This window comes from Macaca thibetana, chromosome 14, assembly GCF_024542745.1.
Source record: "Macaca thibetana thibetana isolate TM-01 chromosome 14, ASM2454274v1, whole genome shotgun sequence".
Lineage (NCBI taxonomy): Eukaryota > Metazoa > Chordata > Mammalia > Primates > Cercopithecidae > Macaca > Macaca thibetana.
Window position 1 is genome coordinate 19922182 of NC_065591.1, and position 18535 is coordinate 19940716.

General features: G+C 47.9%; 1 protein-coding gene across 2 annotated transcripts in view; it reads right to left on the reverse strand.

Annotated features, from left to right (window-relative positions):
- Positions 1–18535, reverse strand: part of MAPK8IP1 (mitogen-activated protein kinase 8 interacting protein 1) — a 631105-nt gene that overhangs the window by 291388 nt on the left and 321182 nt on the right. The window lies entirely within an intron of this gene.

Here is an 18535-nt window from a genome sequence, read left to right on the forward strand (position 1 = left end):
TTCATATAGTGATAAGTGTCATGCAGAAAATAAGCAAAGTAACGTGATAGAAGATGTGTGATTCATTGGGAGGGTGAGACCTCGTGGAGCTGTGAATTCTGAGTGGTGAGACCTGAATGAAGGAGTCCAGCCAGGTGACAATGAGAGGGAAGAGCATTCCATGTAGGGGAAGCAGCAAGTGCAAAGGCCTTGGGGTGTCTGTGTTGAGGACTAAAAAGAAGGCCTGTAAAGTTGGAGGGGTGTGAGGGAGGGGTGACTGGAAGATGAGATCAGAGCAGTGGGTAGGGGCCTGGTCCCATAGACCCTCACAGGCATGACGGATGGGCAATGAGAAGACCCTGGAGGATCTGAAGCAACCACTTACCAGCTGGGGGCATGTCCCTGTATCAGCTATTTAATCTGCCTGAACTTCACTATGTCTGTAAAGTGGGAATGAAACCTATCCCATCTTGTAGAATTGTTGGAAAATCGGGCAGCGTGATACATAGTCAGGAGTAAAACGGTACCCAAAGCCTAGCAGGCACTTGACAAATGCCAGTCCTCACCTCTTTGTACCTCAACTTCCTTACCTGGAAAGGAAAAGGGTAGGACTTGGTGGTCTCTGTGGCCCCATCTAACTGGAACATTCTTAGTGCTTATAAAAGGAAGGGGAGTTCTAAAGCTGAAACGTTAGGAACATTTCTCCAAAATGAAGATAAAGTAGCTCTGAAATTGTGTTGTAAATCATTGCTGAAATAGGATTCCATGTATAAAAATTCAATTCGAGCGCAATTTTCTCAGGAACACATACTTACTGTACAGAGTAAGGTCAACCTGTGAGCAACGCTCTCCCTTACAGACTGTCTTCTGCATCTCAGCCCATGGGGCTGGGGCAGCTTTGGGGCATCGTCCAGGGATGGCTGTCCTAGGCCCCTCCATACAAGAGCTCACTGTCCTCACACTCTGCCTGAGGGCCTCTGAGCTCTGAGCCAGGCAGAGTAGAGTGGGGAGACAACCCTGCAGAATAGAGGGAGGGTCCTTGGGAGGTCCTGGAGTTCCCGGGCATTTGCAGGAATCCTCAGGCTCAGCAATGCTGATTCCTATGGTACAAGAAGCCCTGCATAGAACCTTCTGCCAGATTGGACTCCTTGGTTGGGGGAAAGGCAAAACCACATTATGGATGGATCATGTCATCTTCCCACTGAGCTCAGATGTGGCCTTGGTATCCTTTTCAGCAGTCTCTTCACGCGGTCTCTACCGATTGATCACAGTTGACAGGTGAGTAAACCTCTTTGCCATCCCTGATCTAATCTTACTCCCGTAGATGGAGCAAACTGAGGCCCAGAGAGGGAAAATGAGTTACCCAAGGGCACATAGCAGAGCCTGATCTTCTGGCTTTCCACTGCCCCCTGCTGACCCCAGCGTGCGAGAGGCCTTGAGAGATTGTTTCTGAGAAGAAAAATGTCACATTACAGATGAGGCCACGTAGATGTAGGATGTTAGTCATCAGAGCTAGCAGGGGCTTCCTGGATTGCAGTCCTGGCTTCGTTTCCTCTCCCTCTAGTACCTCTTACCCCTTGATAACCAAGAGTACCCTGATGTTCTCAGTTATGTGGTTTGTGGGGACTCACTGACCCCCAGCTTTAAGGGTGGGCCCTGATGAACTTCAGACAATTAGTGTAGCCCCTCCCCACGCCATGTCCACAGAGATTAGCTCACGACAGATCAGTCAAGGCCAAGGAGATGCCATCCTGGGGCAAGTTCTGGCTGTATTTTGGGTTGGCCACCAACTCACCTCAGTGTGAATTCTCTCTGAGCCTCCTGTTGAAAAATATGTGTATATGAAAAATTAGCTGGGTGTGGTGGTGGCACCTGTAGTCCCAGCTGCTCGGGAGGCTGAGGCAGGAGAATGACGTGAACCAGGGAGGCAGGGCTTGCAGTGAGCCGAGATCATGCCACTGCACTCCAGCCTGGGCGACAGAGCGAGACTCTGTCTCAAAAAAAAAAAAAAAAAAAAAAAGTGTACGTGTGTGGAGATGGTGACAGTAAAATCATAGTTTTTACATTGAGGCCTACAGAATAGTGTCTCAGGGCCTGGGGATGCCCCAACCTCTCCCCACAAACATTTTATCCAGAGTGTTCTTCCCTTCTTTGGGCTTCTGAGGAAGGTTTGGTTAAAAGAAAGGACTTTGCATCTGGAAAAGTATGGTAGCCCTAGGGACAGGTGACCTCAGAGACGCCACCCACCTGTCCCCATGAGTTATCACAGAAGCTGAAAGTTGGGGTCATTTTTCCAAAAAGATGGCCCATTTTCCAAAAAAAGATCAACGCACACTTACTGAGCACCTACTATGCTAAGCCAGTGGGGTTCGTCTAAAACAGTACATTTGTGTTTTTATGAAAGCACATTGAAGCATGCTCAATGAATGAAAACTTAGAAAATAGAAATCACTAATAAGTAAAATTCATTGATAATTCTATCAGAATTCATCAATGTTGCAATTTCAGCTACAGTCATTATTTTCTCTCTCCCTCTGTCTCAATCTCTTTCTGTGTCTCTGTCTACAAGCCCATGTTTTTTTTATTTGTTTGTTTTTGGTTTTGTTTTTTTTTGAGATGGAGTCTCGCTTTGTCACCCAGGCTGGAGTGCAGTGGTGCGATCTCGGCTCACTGCAACCTCTGCCTCCTGGGTTCACGCGATTCTCCTGCCTCAGCCTCCCAAGTAGCTGGAACTACAGGCGCCTGCCACCACACCCAGCTAACTTTTGTATTTTTAGTAGAGACGGGGTTTCACCATATTGGCCAGGCTGATCTCGAACCCCTGACCTTGTAAGCCATCCACCTCAGCCTCCCAAAGTGCTGGGATTACAGACGTGAACCACTGAGCCTGGCCTACAAGCCCATGTTTTAATTTGGATCCCAGCTCTACCCTTGGCCTCTTTCCCCTTTCGATTATTTAAAGAGAGAGAGAGAGAGAGACAGAGAGACAGAGAGACAGAGAGACAGAGAGAGAGAAAAAAAAAAACAATTTGCTGATGGGAAAATGCTTGCTTGGTTTCCTACTCGGCTGGTCTGCAAGTTGCTTTTCATGTTTCAGAACAAGGGCAGGCAGAGCTCATTTATTTCTCTTTCTACAGTACCTTGGGCCTGAAATCCCAGGCTAAGAGGGGAAGGTCCCTCCAATACTATACTCCATTCCCAGAGTCAGTGGGATAGGACAGGACACCTGCATTTGTGGACTAAACAACTACCCACAAAAACACCTTGGCGGGGAGGCACTTGAAAGACCCCATGGGAGAAAAACATCCAGGCTTTTCTAAGGGCTAATGCTGGGAAAACACGCTTATCTTTGTAGAGAGTTAATAAACAAGGATATTGTCACGTACACGTTAGAATGAGGGATGTAGAACAGATCTTCAGTGTGACAGGCTAAAGTCCCAGGCAGCAGGCTGCCTCATGTCCAGGAAGGGCAATTCCTGGTTCTGTCATGTCCCATTTTGTTCTATGATTGCTTCTTTCATAGTGCATTCCAATTTGGGTGTCAGTCACCTCCACGACACTGAGTCACTGAGGCTGGAACAAGCTGAGCATTAGCAGAATCTTCCCGAGTTAGCTCGCCTACCTTCACATTGTGCCATATCACCATTTTTTCACTTGATACGTCTCATGATAATTTGTAATCATATATTCGTTTACTTGAGTATCCATTTCTTGCTGCCTTTTCCACCAGGCTGTAAGATCCATGTGAGCAGAAGCTGTCTTGGTTTGGGTTCCCTCAAAACAGAACCTGAGACAGGTTCTGTATTTGGGAGGTTATCCCAGAATGTACTGTGAGAGAGTGGGGAAGGGACAATAGGGAAGGGAAAAAAGTCAATAAATGCGGTGCTAATCGGGGGATACTGCTATGGGCAGCAGGAACTCAGTGTGGTTGGGCAACCAACCACAGTTTGTGGAACACACCTCTGAATTCCACACCCCCGACCCCTCGAAGCTAGGATGTTTATTCACACCTCCCATCTTTTGTTGCTTGAGGGTTGCTTGGAGCTGGGGTGGGGTGGGTGGATGTTAACTCCTTGGCATATCTAGCCTGCTCATGCTTGGGGGGAATCTACTCCTACAGCAGGAAAATGCCTCCAGGCACAGTGATTCAGGAACAGGGAGATGTGAGTGGAAATGACTCCGGAAGACCTCTAGGGCAGGCCGAGGGGATATGGGTGGGAGGCAGCACCTGGATTCCAGGCACCGCTGTATGTGCAGCCTACAGCCCAGTGCCATGGACATGGTCTGCAGCCAGTGATGACTTGTGGAATAACTGAATGAGTAAAGAAACATCTCTAGATGAAAATGGTTCACAGAGCCGAGACACTGGAGCTGAGCAAGCCCTTGGAAAAACTTAGCAGCCAGCATTTCCCAAACCGTACACTGTACCTTGGGGAGAAAAAAACGGTCACTGGACAGTAAGTTTGGAACTTACTGTTTTTGATTGCCCGCTTTGGAGAAATACAATCTATGTGAACATAGTAAATGTTCTGAGAAGCCCTGCAATAAAAAACTTGTCTAACTCAATGTTTTCCGATAACTTTGGTTGCCAGCACTTTACGTATTTATTTTTTTGAGACCGAGTCTCACTCTGTTGCCAGGCTGGAGTGCAGTGGCACCATCTCGGCTCACTGCAACCCCCACCTCCCAGATGCAAGCTATTCTCCTGCCTCAGTCTCCCGAGTAGCTGGGACCACAGGCACGTGCCACCACGCCCAGCTAATCCACTATGTCCAGCTAATTTTTTGTATCTTTAGTAGAGACAGGGTTTCACCATGTTGGCCAGGATGGTCTTGCTCTCTTGACCTCCAACACTTTATTTTTAAATAAAACTTTTCTTTCCCTTCTTAGCCTATTTTAGGAGCTGTGGCTGGTACAAGACCCTCACTGTTCAGATAGAAGACTGAGGTTTAGAGCACCCAGGTAGGTTAATCCCATCTGTCACTGCTCTGTGGCAAGAATAGATTTTTTTTTTTTTTTTTGCCTCTGCCCTGCTTCCTGATTTCCTAAGCTCCAGCCTCTGTAACAACTTCAGCAGCACCTCCAGTTCTGGGGTGGACTGTAGCAGATCATTACTCTCCTTCCAGCCCACCACACCTGAGGCCTGGATTCTCCCAAGTGGCATGGGAGATAATTCTTCACTGGTCAGCTCCCACAAAGGAGGGACTGGGAGAATGAGAGAGGTCAGGAGGCTTGAAGCAGGCCAGGAAATTTCCTATATGTTTACCCCACAGCCAGTCCTCAATTTACTTACATTGAACATTTTAGTAACCATCTGCTCTTAAAATAAATAGAAAATTATCCTTCTCCTGCTGTGATGGCAGCTCCCTCGGATGTTCTTAATAAAAAAAAATCTATCATTTTAATGCAGACAGCTCAGCTAATAAAAATGATCGGTGCTATTAGTAATTATCCCACAAATACAATGCAAACTAGCTGAGAGGCTTGCATGGGCCCCACTGCCCGCAGTGGACCTCCCTGGGTCTGGGGCAGGGCAGGATGGCCTGGCACCTATGGGAGAACCGATGAGTCTGAGGAGGGCAGAGTCCCAGAATTCACACAAAGGCCAGTACCAGACAGAAGATATATGGGGCCTGCAGCCTGGATCTGGGGAGAGTTAGCACAGGAAGGGGCAAAAGAAGTAATGCATCTCACCCATTATATTAATGATTCTTACTGGCCATTCCCCCAGCTTCTGCCATGTAACCCTGTAAACCAGAAACTACTGACCACATCAGTCAAACTCTCTGCATGCCGTTCGGAAAAGGCAGCTGGAGGGTCTCAACCAGGAGTTGCAGACTCATATGCCTTGAGGTCAGACAGGCAATATCAATGTGCAGAGAATTAGGGGTGTTGAAAAAAAAAAACAGAATTCTGGGCCTTTGGCAAACCAGAAGAAGAATTTCTCACTTAAAAACATTTGAGTGAAACAAAAATTTAAACATACACTGGGGAAATTAAATATACTGCTGGTTGGATTTGGCTGTGGGCCATCAGTTTGAGACCTTGGTCTAAGCCATGGACTCCCGCCTCCCCGACACACTGCTAATCTTTGCTCTCTCAGGGCAGAGCTGTCATTTCCATACTGTTTCAGGCTGGGAAATCAGAGGTGCGGACGGGATGTACAGACAGATTTGCCGGGACATTACTCCTCCGAGCCTGGGGTGGGGGATGCACCTCTGCATTCCACCTGTGGGCAGAGAAGCAGATGGAGCCGACCTCAGGCCGGAGGACAGCCCATGAGTGGATCTGGAAACAGAGCGTGAGGCTTCCTGAATCCCGAGCCTTTGGAGGCAACTACATCCTCTGCATCCTGGAGTTGAGCAGGTGGTAGAAGTGAGAAAGGAGGGGAAGGGATGTCTGCTAGTTTCTAGTTCAAGTTGGGCAGTGGTCACAGGACCAGGACTTTAGATAGCTAAATGGGTTAGCTAAAACTCATTCAGTTGCAAGGGGCTGAAACCCAACTGACTTAAAGAAAAAAGTAATATTTTGGCTTGTGTATTGTAAAAAAAAAAAAAAAAAAAAAAAAAAAAAAAAAAATTCCAGAGAGTAGTTCTCGGTTCAGGCATAGATGTATTCAGGGGCTCAAACAATGTCTTCAGAGACTTTTTTTTCTCATTTTCCTGCTCAGCTTTCCTCTGTGAGGGTTTCTTTCCCAGATGGCACCAGCCTCATGGGGACAAAGTGGCTACCAGCCACATAGGCGATGCCCACCCTTCTCAGCAACCTCAGCGGGAGCCAGACCCTTCCCAAAGCACCAACCAAAGTCCTGGAATTGAGCCCCCTTGGCTCTGATTGGTTTGGTCAGGGCACACCCCTATCCCTGAACCAATCACGGTGGCCCAGTGATATCACACTCTAATTGGCTGGGCCTGGCTGACAGGTCCTCCCTCAGGTGGAGAGGTTCTGGGTAGGCTCTATCCCAAAGAGGAAAAAGAAGAAAGGAAGCAAATAGAGGTGTGTGGCGTGCCTCCTTTGTGCCAGAATGGTCTGCATGCTGCACGTACGTTATCTTATTTAATATCTCCATGAGGTAAGAGCTCAACTCTCATGCTCCAGACAAGGAAACTGGAGCTCTGAGAAGCTAGTCTCTCATCTCCCATAGCCCAGATGTTGGAGAAAGGTTGTGCCCTGTAGTTGGCACTGATCAGGGCGGCAGCCTGGGCACTGTGAGGCTCTCACCTTGCTCACTCCTTTCCTGCAGACTAGCTACTCATGGCCATTGCCCATATTCCTATTGAGGTCTTCACCTCTTTCTCATTGGTAAGTAGGATGAAAACAGCACAGTTAGCGCTGGCCCTTCTCACGGGGCTTGAGATAAGTACAGGTGACTGTCTGCCTTCCCCATCTGACTGTAAGTTCCTAGCAGGTACTATGTCTCATCCACCTCTGGACTCTCAGCCTTGGACTGGGGATCAGGAGAATTCCAGTCTTGAAACTGCAGCCCAGTGCTCAATCTCCTTGGCTTTGCCCCTCTTCAGTGGGGCAACTGAGCCCCCTCTCCTGACGGCTAGGTCCCTAGAGCACAGCTTTGAAACTGCTGGTGGGACCTGGGGGTGTCCAGTATGAGTCCTTTGGACGTTGACATTCTTTGGGCTGTGCTGAGAGCTCTCCCCTGGCTCACTGTCCACACTGGTCTGCCTGTGAATTCCATGTTGGCTGGTGCTCTAGACAGGTCTTGGTTTCAGGAGATAGTCCAAGAGAGATGCTTGTTTCACCTAAGAAGGGCAAGAGTCAAAGAAGGGGGGCTCATGTTCCTTCTCAAACACCTCACCATATGCTTCCCACAGACTGACTCTGGACTGTCCTGCATGGATCTGGGGAGGGGAGTCCGGGCCCTGAAGTCAGGTACAACGCTCTCTTCTCTGGTTGTCTGTGACCACTCTCCATCTGGCTGTGACAGCCCCACAGACTTCTCCATTCCAGGCAGCTCTAGAGAGCTAGGAAAGGGTGGGAAAGAAGAGAGGCCGCCCCTTCTCCCACAGCCCCCTCCCAGCTTTCCAATCACATCAACAATTTCTCTTGGCATTGTTTCCAGTCCCATTAATATTCATAAGCGACTTTCCTATCGTGCTTGCAATTTTCTAGGAGACAGACAGGCGCGCACTTTCCTGTGTTAATAGGATCCAAAGCTCACCAACTCAGATCTTATTAGCAAATCTCCATTAGATACCCTGGCCCTTCTGGACCGCCTGATAGGCGAGCTTTGCACCACAGGTGACAGCCAGAGCAGGTCTTAATCCAATATGACTTTGAAATCCCCACTGCAGAGACAAGCCCAAGGAGGAGCCTCGGCAAGGAACAGATCAGGTTGAGCTGGCCATCCTATTAGGGGTGGAAATGGAGTCCCTGGGGCAGCCAGGGCAAAGAGGCTGGCTGTGGATGGGCTGCCTCCCCCCCAGAAAGGAGCACTTTATTGATTCCTTCTTTCAGTCACTTGGACTTTCATTTATTCAATAAAATAATCACTGAGTGCTTCCCCTGTGCCAGATTCTGGGCTATGGCTGCTTTTTCCCTCCAGAGGCTCACTGTCTGGGTACTTGGTGGGGTGGACAGCTGTGCTTATGGACAATTGTTCCATGGCAGGTGCCACGCATAGCCCAAGGTACTGATCCCCAGAGACAGTCAGGTAAGCAAGCAGGGCTTAGCAATACCTGGGAACAGAGGAGCAGGCTCTAGAAAATTTGTGGGTGGGGAGCAGTGGCTGGCAGCTATTCCTAGGTCTGCCTTGTACTTTTAGAAGCTGCTTTCCAGCATGCACTAGCTGCATGACCTTGGCCAAGCCTCTTTACCTCTTTGCTGTATCTTTTCCTATCTGTAAAACACGGCTAATAGTAGTATCTTCCTCCGAGAGTCGCCATTAGGATTAATGGTACCCGACACACTGGCAGCACCATGTTGGTGTAGCTATTATTATTTGGGGGAACTCCAGGGGTCCTCTTCACTTTAGACTTCTTGAACTGAGCCCCAGTTTCTGCATTGTGTGGAACAAGCTTGATGTGTGCAAAGGTTCCAGGCTCTGGGCACACGCAGGCCGTCCTGAGCTCAGTGGCTGCTTGTTGTAAAGTCAGGGCATTCAGTGGGCGCTCAGAGAGGGGTGCTGTGTGGCTCCAATGCTAAGCCCCTCAGCCACTGGGAAAACACTGGTGTGGATGAAGATCCCAGGGGTGGTGGGAGTAAATCCAGGTCCTGGATGGAAGGCGAGCGAATCTGTGAAATCAGGGAGTTGGAGCAGCTGACCTGAAGGAAGTCTTTCTAGGTCTGAAATTCACTGACCTAAGGTACAAGGCCCAGACCCCACCCTCCTGGTGCTTGAGGTAGATGAAGCCGAGAAGCCTGATCTGCTATAAGTCAAATGTGCCCCAACATGCTCCCAAATGATGGACCATATGTGGGATTCTGTGGTTAAGGGGTGACAAGAAGCATGGGAAGAGAGACTCTGGGGGCTGGGGAAGTCAGGGAGGACTCTCTGGAGGGGGCAGGACTTGACCTGATCCAGCTTCTAAGAATGTGGACAGTGAGAAGACAAGGTGATCCAGGTGATGGACACGGGAGGGGCCAAGGCATGGAAAAATGCTAGAGGATGGAGAGGAAGGGAGTGGAAGCAATGAGGCTAGGAAGGACCCCTTGTCCTCAGGAGGCCACAAACCAGTGGTCCGAGATCTGTGTTGTTGGCTCAGTGTCTAAAAATATGTGACATTTAACGGCTGCATGTGTGTTTTTCCTTGCCGCCATCCTCATCACTCCTTGTATCACGCTAGGCCCAGTTCATACTTTTAGGTTACCTGCCTGACCCTCAGAGGCATTGGAGTTTGTGACCCCCAAAGGTAGAACTTTAAAGTTTTGGTGGGAATTCAAGCCCCAGGTGAAGTATGGACCGTTTGACCTTAAAAGCTCTAGAGATTGTTATTAGAGTCTGGGCCCTGGTGAGCTGTGTTATCGTGGGGTCTAAGGCTCCTGGGCTGGCCACAGAGATGGCGGAGTGCCCCCTGCCAAGTCCCTATAAAAGTGGAAGCTGTGTCTCATAATTCCCAGACCCACTTTGGCAAAATGCCTGGTGTCCCTTCCTTGTGGAAGGGGAAGTTTTGGCTGATGGGCGCCCGAGTTCGTGATCAGGTTCCTGAAGTCCAAAATGGCCAGAAGCCATTCTCTGCCCACTCTGGAGCCTGAGTCTGTCCCTGGTCCCCTTCTCTGCAGGCTGCAGCAGTGCCAGCCGTTTCCAAAGGCCTGGCTTGGGAGGAAGAGTGGGGCAAATAAAACACCTGTGAGAGGAGAGAAGCTCTCTAAATTCCCTAAGTTGGTTTCGAGGCTGATGATTTTCATCACCAGTGAATCTGGGTGTTTTCATGAAGGCAACTGAAATCTGGATGCTTTACAGTCAGGGGGCCCAGGAAAGGCAACTTTAGAGTTTTCTATGTAGCTGGGGTTTGCCAGGGAGAGGGCATGGCTGGGGAGGTGGAGGACGGGTGGGGAGCAGGCTGTTGGAGGGGCAGCAAGACGTTGTGTTTGGGGACATGGGCTTTCTGAGTCACAGACACCTGGGTTGGAACTCTGCCTCAGCTACTGGAAAAGCTGTGTGACCTTGAGCAAGCCCCATAACCTCTCTGAACCATTGCTCGACAATGAATCTGTCATCCGATAGGCTTTCGACCAAGGAGAACTATAATTACGATTACTGTTATTTTGGGGCTAGCCTTGTGAAGTCCTCAGCTGGTGGACAGCTGAGCTCTTCCATCTTTGGGAGAATGGGTGTAGCACAGATCCTCTGCCCTTTGACTGCAGGCTGGACTGATCCAAGGGGTCCAAAGGGAGAAAACTTTGAGCCATTATTGAGCATGGCAGCTGAGGAGTAGAAACGCAGCCTGCACAGAGAGCTGTGTTAGCTAGGCAGCTCCCAGCAAGCTCTGGGGCAGGTACCCAGGGATACTCTCGGGGATCAAGGGTCAGGCAGTTCCACCTTGAAGAACGAAAGCATCGAAAGTACCACAGCTGGCAGGAACTTTGGGGGCTACCCAGGCCAATCCCATCAGGGTTTTTTTTTTTTTTTTGACAATTTGCATATTATTAGTTTTTCTTTTAATTGCCACAGTAACAAATTAGCACAAGCTTGGTGGTTTAAAACAACAAGAATAAATTCATTTTAAACTACCAAGTTTAAAACAGTTTTGGAGGCCAGAGATCCAAAATCAGTGCCACTGGGCAGAAATCAAGCTGTCTGCAGGGCTGTGCTTTCTCTGGAGGCTGCAGGGGAGAATCCCTTCCTTGCCTCTTTCAGCCTCTGGGAGTTCCTGGCAACCCTGTGCTTGTGGCTGTGTCACTCCAGTCTCTGCCTTTGTGGCTATATTGCCTTCTCCTCTTCCGTCCCCTCCCATCTTATAAGGGTACACGTGATTGCATTTAGGGCCACCGTGATAATCTGGTATAATTGGTATAATGTCCCCATCTGAAGATTTTATTTATTTATTTATTTTGAGACGGAGTTTTGCTCTTGTTGCCCAGGCTGGAGTGCAACGACTTGATCTTGGATCACTGTGACCTCCACTTGCCACATTCAAGCGATTCTCCTGCCTCAGCCTCCCAAGTAGCTGGGATTACAGGCACCCACCACCACACCTGGCTAATTTTTTGTAGTTTTAGTAGAGAAGGGGTTTCACAATGTTGGTCAGGCTGGTCTCGAACTCCTGACCTCAGGTCATCCACCTGCCTTGACCTCCCAAAGTGCTGAGATTACAGATGTGATCCACTGTGCCTGGCCTCAAGATCTTTTATTGTATCTGCAAAGTCTTTTTTGTTTTCTTCTTCTTCTTCTTTTTTTTTTTTTTGCTGTATAAGGCAGTATTCACAGACTTCAGGGATTAGAACATGGATCTCTTGTGGGGGCCATTATTCAGCCTACCACACCATTAAAAAAGACTGTTTTTGGAGTTAATTTTAGACTCACAGCAGAGTTGCAAAGCTGGTCAAAGAGTTCCCATATACTCCTCACCCAGTTTCCCCTTATGTTAAACTCTTCCACAGTCATACAGCATTTACCAAAAATTAGGAAATGACTCTTGTGACGGTATTATTCACTATTAACTAAGTTTTGGAATGTATTCAGATTTCACTTGTCTTCCCATGAATGTTCTTTTTCTGTTTCAGGATCTGGTCCAAGATATCACATTGCATACATTTAGTGTCTCCTTAACCTCGTCCAGTCGGTGAGCTTCTCAGTGTTCCATTGTCTTTTATGACTCTGACACTTTTGAAAGGTACTGATCAGTTTTGTTTTGGCGGAATATTCTTCTAGATATATTCCAGACACAAACCAGATAGTTTGTGTCTATCTGGTGTTTCTTCGTGGTTCTATTGGGGTTATGCATTCCTGGGACAGATACCACAAAGGGACGTGCAGCACAGCTGCATCGTATTGGGGGTATGTGATGTTGGTATGTACTAGTCATACATAACTAGTGATGTTAACCTTCCTCACTTGGTTAAGGTGGTGTCTGCTAGGATTCTCCACTATAAACTTATTATTCTTCCCTTTGTAATGACTCCTTATTTAGGAGGAGATACTTTGAGACTGCACACATATCTTGTTTTTGCTCAAACTTTCACCCACTAATTTTAGCATCCATCTATGGATCTCGTCTGTGGCAGTTTTGACTGTGCTGTTCTATTTCCCTCATTCCTTCTACATTTATTACTCAGAACCCTTGTGTAAGACATTAAGTCTTCTCTTCTATTTATGTCTTCAGTTATTTATATCAGTATGGACTCAGGAGCATTTCTTTTATTCTTTGGGTTAGAATTTAGCACTGTTGTTATTGATCTTGTTGCTCAAGTCCTTTCCACTTTGGCTGCTGGGAGCTCTTTCAGGCTGATTTCTGAGCCCTTTCCAATTTTCTCCCTCCCTCCCTCCTTTTTTCTTTTCTTTTCCTTTCCTCTTTCTTTCTTTCCTTCCTTCCTTCCTTCCTTCTTTCTTTCTTTCTTTCTTTCTTTCTTTCTTTTCTTCTTCCTTTCCTTTCTTTCTTTCTTTTCTTCTTCTCTTTCTTTCTTTTTCTTTCTTTCTTTTTCTTCTTCCTTTTCTTTCTTTTCTTCTTCCCTTTCTTTCTTTCTTTTTCTTTCTTTTTCTTTCTTTCTTTTTCTTCTTCCTTTTCTGTCTTTCTTTTCTTCCTTTTCTTTCTTTCTTTCTTTTTCTTTCTTTCTTTTTCTTCTTCCTTTTCTGTCTTTCTTTTCTTCTTTTCTTTCTTTCTTTCTTTCTTTCTTTCTTTCTTTCTTTCTTTCTTTCTTTCTTTCTTTCTTTCTTTCTTTCTTTCTCTCTCTCTCTCTCTCTCTCTCTTCTTTCTTTTCCTCCCTCCCTCCCTTCCATCCTGCCTTGCCTTCCTTCCTTCCCTTCCTCCTTCTCTCTCTGTCTCTCTCTCTTTCTCTCTTTACTCTTTCTGAGGGTGGATTCCCTCCATGACTATAACCTGTGGTCTCACACAAGCTTAGAAATTAGCCCCAGTCTTTCTGTAGATGGTTTTTGATGGACAAGGACTACATCTCTCACTTCAAAGTTCCTGGCACTTAGTACTGGCTGAGCACAAAAAACACACTCAAAACCATGAGTGTTCTTGCTTCCCTTCTCCACTCAGCCCCCTTTCCTTCCCACTCTTGGTCACTGAAGATCTGGCCTTGTTTCCTGGAGCATATTCTCAGAAGGCAGAGGAAAGACACGTGAGGAATGTGGGCCTTGGAATCAGATCTGGATTCAAATCCTGTCTCCACTGCTTCAGGCTCTGGAACCTTGGGCAGCTGACCTACCCTCTCTGTGCCCCTGGAAGAGAGGGATGATGGGATCAATCTCAGAGGGTCAGTGCCAGGATGACAGAAGATAATGGATGCAGAGAAGGTTGCACCCTGCTTGGCCAACTCGGCGATGACTGCTGCAGCCTCCATAGTTGGTTAGAGAAGAAAAGGTAGACGATGTAGGAGGAGGGTGGAATCTCTGCTGTTTAGTCCTGTTTCCAGGTGAACTTCAATTTTATGCATTCAATTTAAAATAGAAGGGATTTGTGATATATATATAACCATAGGTGATTTGAAATGGATAAGTTTGTGAGGCTTTGCCTATAAATGTATTATACATAAGACTAAAAAGATCCTCCATCAGGCCATATCGTCTCTTTCTTTTTTTTATTTTTTTGCAAGTAGGGTTCCCGTGTTTTCCATGTTCTGCCCAGGGTGCTCTGGGCCCCAGGACTCAGAGACCCCCAGATGCCGAGTGCCCCTGCCATGAGCATCCTTATGCCTCTGCCTCCTTGGCCCACAGGAAAGCAAGCAGCGGCAGCCTGGCATAGCTTCCTTCTCCAACTGGAAGAAAAAGCCTGATGTATTAACGACCACACTTAACACTCCTCAATTTTAATCCCTGCTTTAAATCTGGCACAATTGTTTTTACAATAAAGCCTGATTTTTTTCACAATAGGGTGCTGAGGGTATGTGCTTTCCATTCAAACACAAAGAAAGCCCACTTTACTTACTGCAAGAAAGGACATAAATAAAAATCAGCCTTTGTTGGACTAGAAATTCACAGATTCCAGTCAGATGCCAGGCTGTTCAATGCCCCCTCTCCTCTCCCTTCCTTGTCATCTCTCTCAGCCTCAGTCTCATTCTACGAGCATTCCTGAGCACCTGCTGTATATCAGACACGGGGTTTAGGGGTGAGTAGGGCACATGACTGCCCTCCAGGAGGGAGAAGTGAATGCTTTAGTGGGCCACAGGCTGAAGCTGAATAAGCTGGACCTGGACCCTGTAAGCCAGGTAATCGGGATCAGTGTTTCTCAAAGTGTGGATTCCCTAGATGAGCTCAGGCACTCTCAGGCTTGGCATCAGTCTCTCTGAATCGTGAGTAAGAAGGGTACTTACTTTTGAAATCATTGTCAATCCTGATCCTGGAAGGAGAATGGCTCTGGTGGAGGTTGGAATGTCTTTAAGGCCTTTCAAGCCCTTGAAATCTTTCATTTTAATGAAGAAAGCAGAGCACAGGCTCACAGCCTTCTTGGGCCATGGTGGCTTTTGTGCAAAGTGATTCTGGTTTTCTAATGCAGGAAAGAAAAAACTTTCCTTTTTAAATAAACAGATCTGTGCTAAGAAAAACAGTTGATGTAAAGAAATATATTAAGTCAATAATTATGTGGATGGCATGAGTACACAACATTCTGTGAGTGGTAGTGCTGGGATGCCTGAAGACAGTGAACACTGATCTGGGTGATCATTCTCTTGGTGTTTATTTCACAGATGCCATTCCTGACCTCAGGTCTAACAGTCCCAGCTCTTAGGTGCTGGGGATATGGGAAGGACATTTGTCCATGATTGGGTCAAAGTGTTATGGTTCATGAGTGTCCTTTGAGGTCAGCCTGGTGATGGCAACAGTAATCAGAGATGCTTCAAAGGGAAGGTGCAAACTGGGGGCCCAGGCAAGTCGGAGACGGGGGCCCCTCTCCCCGGGAAGAATTTCCTCCAGTCTATCCTTGGAGAATGTGAGTTTGCCTTTATTAAGGAAAATGACATTTCCTTACACAGATGGTGACTTCTTGGCCCTTCTGTAGCCCTAAATAAGTGTTTGTGGTTTTGGGGATAAGGACGTTTCCATGAAAGAAAGTGGAGAAACTCCTAACTGTAACTGAGGGTGGAATAAGATAGAGCTAGACCAAAGTACATATGCTGTACCTACAGGAGTGCATGATGAGCTCTGACAGGTAAGCAAGGAAGGCTACCTGCAAGAGGTGGCATTTTAGTTGCTCTTGAAAGGGTGGGATGGGTAAAGCATGGGGCTCAGGGCACCCCTTCTAGTGAAAACTCTGGTGTGGTAGAACGGATTGGAGTCAAATAGTCCTGGCCTTTATTCCAAGATCTTCCCCAGACTAACTACCTGACCCTGGATAAGCCACTGCACCTTCGTTTCCACTTCTATAGAATGGGCAACGAGGTAGGGGGCTGCCTCTGGCAGGTTTAGAGGGAGCATCACCCTAGGGTCTACGTGGTGTGAGAACCTCCATTTCTCCTGTGTGAGCGAGAAGCTATCCAGGAGATCAGCTCCAAGTTGTGGGATGAAGAGCTATTGGGCTTAAGGTCCTATCTTGGGCTCAGTTCTCTCAAGAAAAGCCTGGAAGGTGAACCTTACACATGTGGTTTATCGAGGGAGGACCCTTAGGGGACAGAAGAGGACAGGGCAGAAGAAGGTAGGCAAGGCTGTGGTCCCACGGGGAGCTACGGAGTAGGAATTGTATCACAGAGCTTGTCCCACCTGGTGGCAAGAGGGCTTCCCTGTTCTACGGGCAGTCATCGGCTATGGGATGCCCCTGGGGTGCAGGGAGGTAATCTTCCAGCTTTCTCTGAGTGAGGCAGCTCCTGTCAGCTGAGGACAGTCCTTAAGAGAAGGGTTGCAAGTGTGAACAGCCAGCACCTCTGGGTGGAGCAGCCAGCACCTGTGGCAGGCCTCTTGGCTTTGGGGAAGTGGTTGCGACCTTCTCCTGCTCTTATGGCTTCCAATCTTAAGCGTTGGGTTGACCTGGAGAAGGGAAAGAGTCATGGGAGGGCTCAGGGGACCTCATCCTTTCCCTGTGGGGGAGGTGGACAACATGGGGTGGGCCTTCTGCCACGCAGTGGGCTGTGAGCAAAGAGTAAAGAATGGGCCTTGGCACAGCCAGGCGAGCATGCGGCTGGCAGGAGCCAGTGGACCCGGTCTTCAGGAGCCCATAAACCAGACAAATGAATATTTGATAGAAATATAATTCCAGAGAATGAGGGCCCTTGTTGGCCCGACGGTGAAATACAATGGCTGTCTGACCTCGCGGAGGGATAAATCTGCCCTGAGTGCTTTCCAGTCTGAGATGTGGAAGCCCATCTGATGCAGCTTTTGGGAGAGTTTAGACACTTAGTGTGGGGTTATTTATTGTCTGGTGGAGCACTGGGATTCCAAGTTTGTCCTGGTCATGGCTCCTCACCCTGCCCCAGGCACACCTTGGTGCCATCCTGGGACCCTGGGGCTGCCTGCTGCTGCATGACCAGAGGCCAGAATGCTGGAATGACCAGAGGCCAGCACTGAGAGGGAGCGGAGGAAGCACCTACCTTTGCCTGCTGGGCCTTGTTAAAGGACAGGGAGCCTCTCCCTTCTGGCAGAGGGAGGGATCAGGCAGATCTAGGTGAGGATCGTTGGGTAGGTTACCTACCTGCTTTGGACTTGGCTTCTTCAACCATAAAATGGGCTAATTATTAACCTACCTGATAGGGCTGCAGGGATGGCTAAGTGGGCAAATGCACGTAAAGTGCCTAACATGGTGCATGGCTCATAGTCAGTGCTCAATGAAGGTCAGCTACTATCACAGCATCACAATAATCTGTCTCTAGGTTTAACACTGGTGGGTTCTGTGTCCTTGGGCAAACCACACAAGCCGTCAGAACCTCAGTTTCCTCTTCTGTAAAATTGGATAAGCATACCTACTTGATTGGTATAAGGATTATAGAGATTGAATGCCAAGAACCTGGTGCTTTATAAATAGTGGTGGAGGTGGAGGTGGTGAGAGCGATGATGAAGCCAGAGAGAGATAATAACAATATGAAGCTAAGCCCCTCCCTGTGTAAGGCCTGGGTTAACCTCTCCCCCTGCATGCTGGGTCACCTTAGTGATCCTTTGTATTAGTTATCGATTGCTGCAAAACAAATCACCCCAAAACTTAGTGGGTTAAAACAACAGTAATTGTTTATTATCTCTCACAGTTTCTGGAGTCAGAAATTCTGACAGGTCACAGCAGTATGGTTTCATGATGTCTGGGACTGCAGCAGGAAGACTTGAAGACTGTGGGCTGGAGTCTGAACCCTCATATCTGGTGGTTGGTGTGGGTTGTCACTGGGGACCTAGCTGGGGTTGTTGGCTGGAACATGTGGTCTCTATGTGTGACTTGGGCTTTCTCACAACATGGATTCCAAGGACAAGCATCTTGACAGAGGGAGAGAGCCAGGGAGAGCCACACTGCCTTTTATGACCTACCCTCAGAAGCTATGGGGCATCAATTCTGCCACATCTATTGACTGAGAAAGTTATAAAGGTCAGTGTAAGTTAAAGGGGGAGTGCAGACCCACATCCTGATGGAGGCCAATATCATAATGCAAGAAAAGCATGAGGGATGGGATATTTGTTTGTGTGGCCATTTGGGGAAAAGGCAATCTCTCACACACTCCTTTTTCTGATCTCTCATACTGGAACCATTCATTCCAAAGGGACAGACCCTAGTCCAGCAGAAATAGGAGGAAGGTGGCAGCAGGAAGTTATCCTACCCCTCCTCTGCCCTATCAGGGGGAAATTCCTGCTCTGGAGTCTGTGCCTCTTTTTGGTGTGGGAGCTGCATACAACTGGGCTCCAGATTCTAGTTCACAGGTGCTGGGATGGCAGAGGGGCAAGAATTACCTGGGATGAGGGGTTCTCCTTCAACCCTGGACTTGACACGAACCTGCATGAGCAGATGTTTCTGTCACCAGTGATTACCCTATA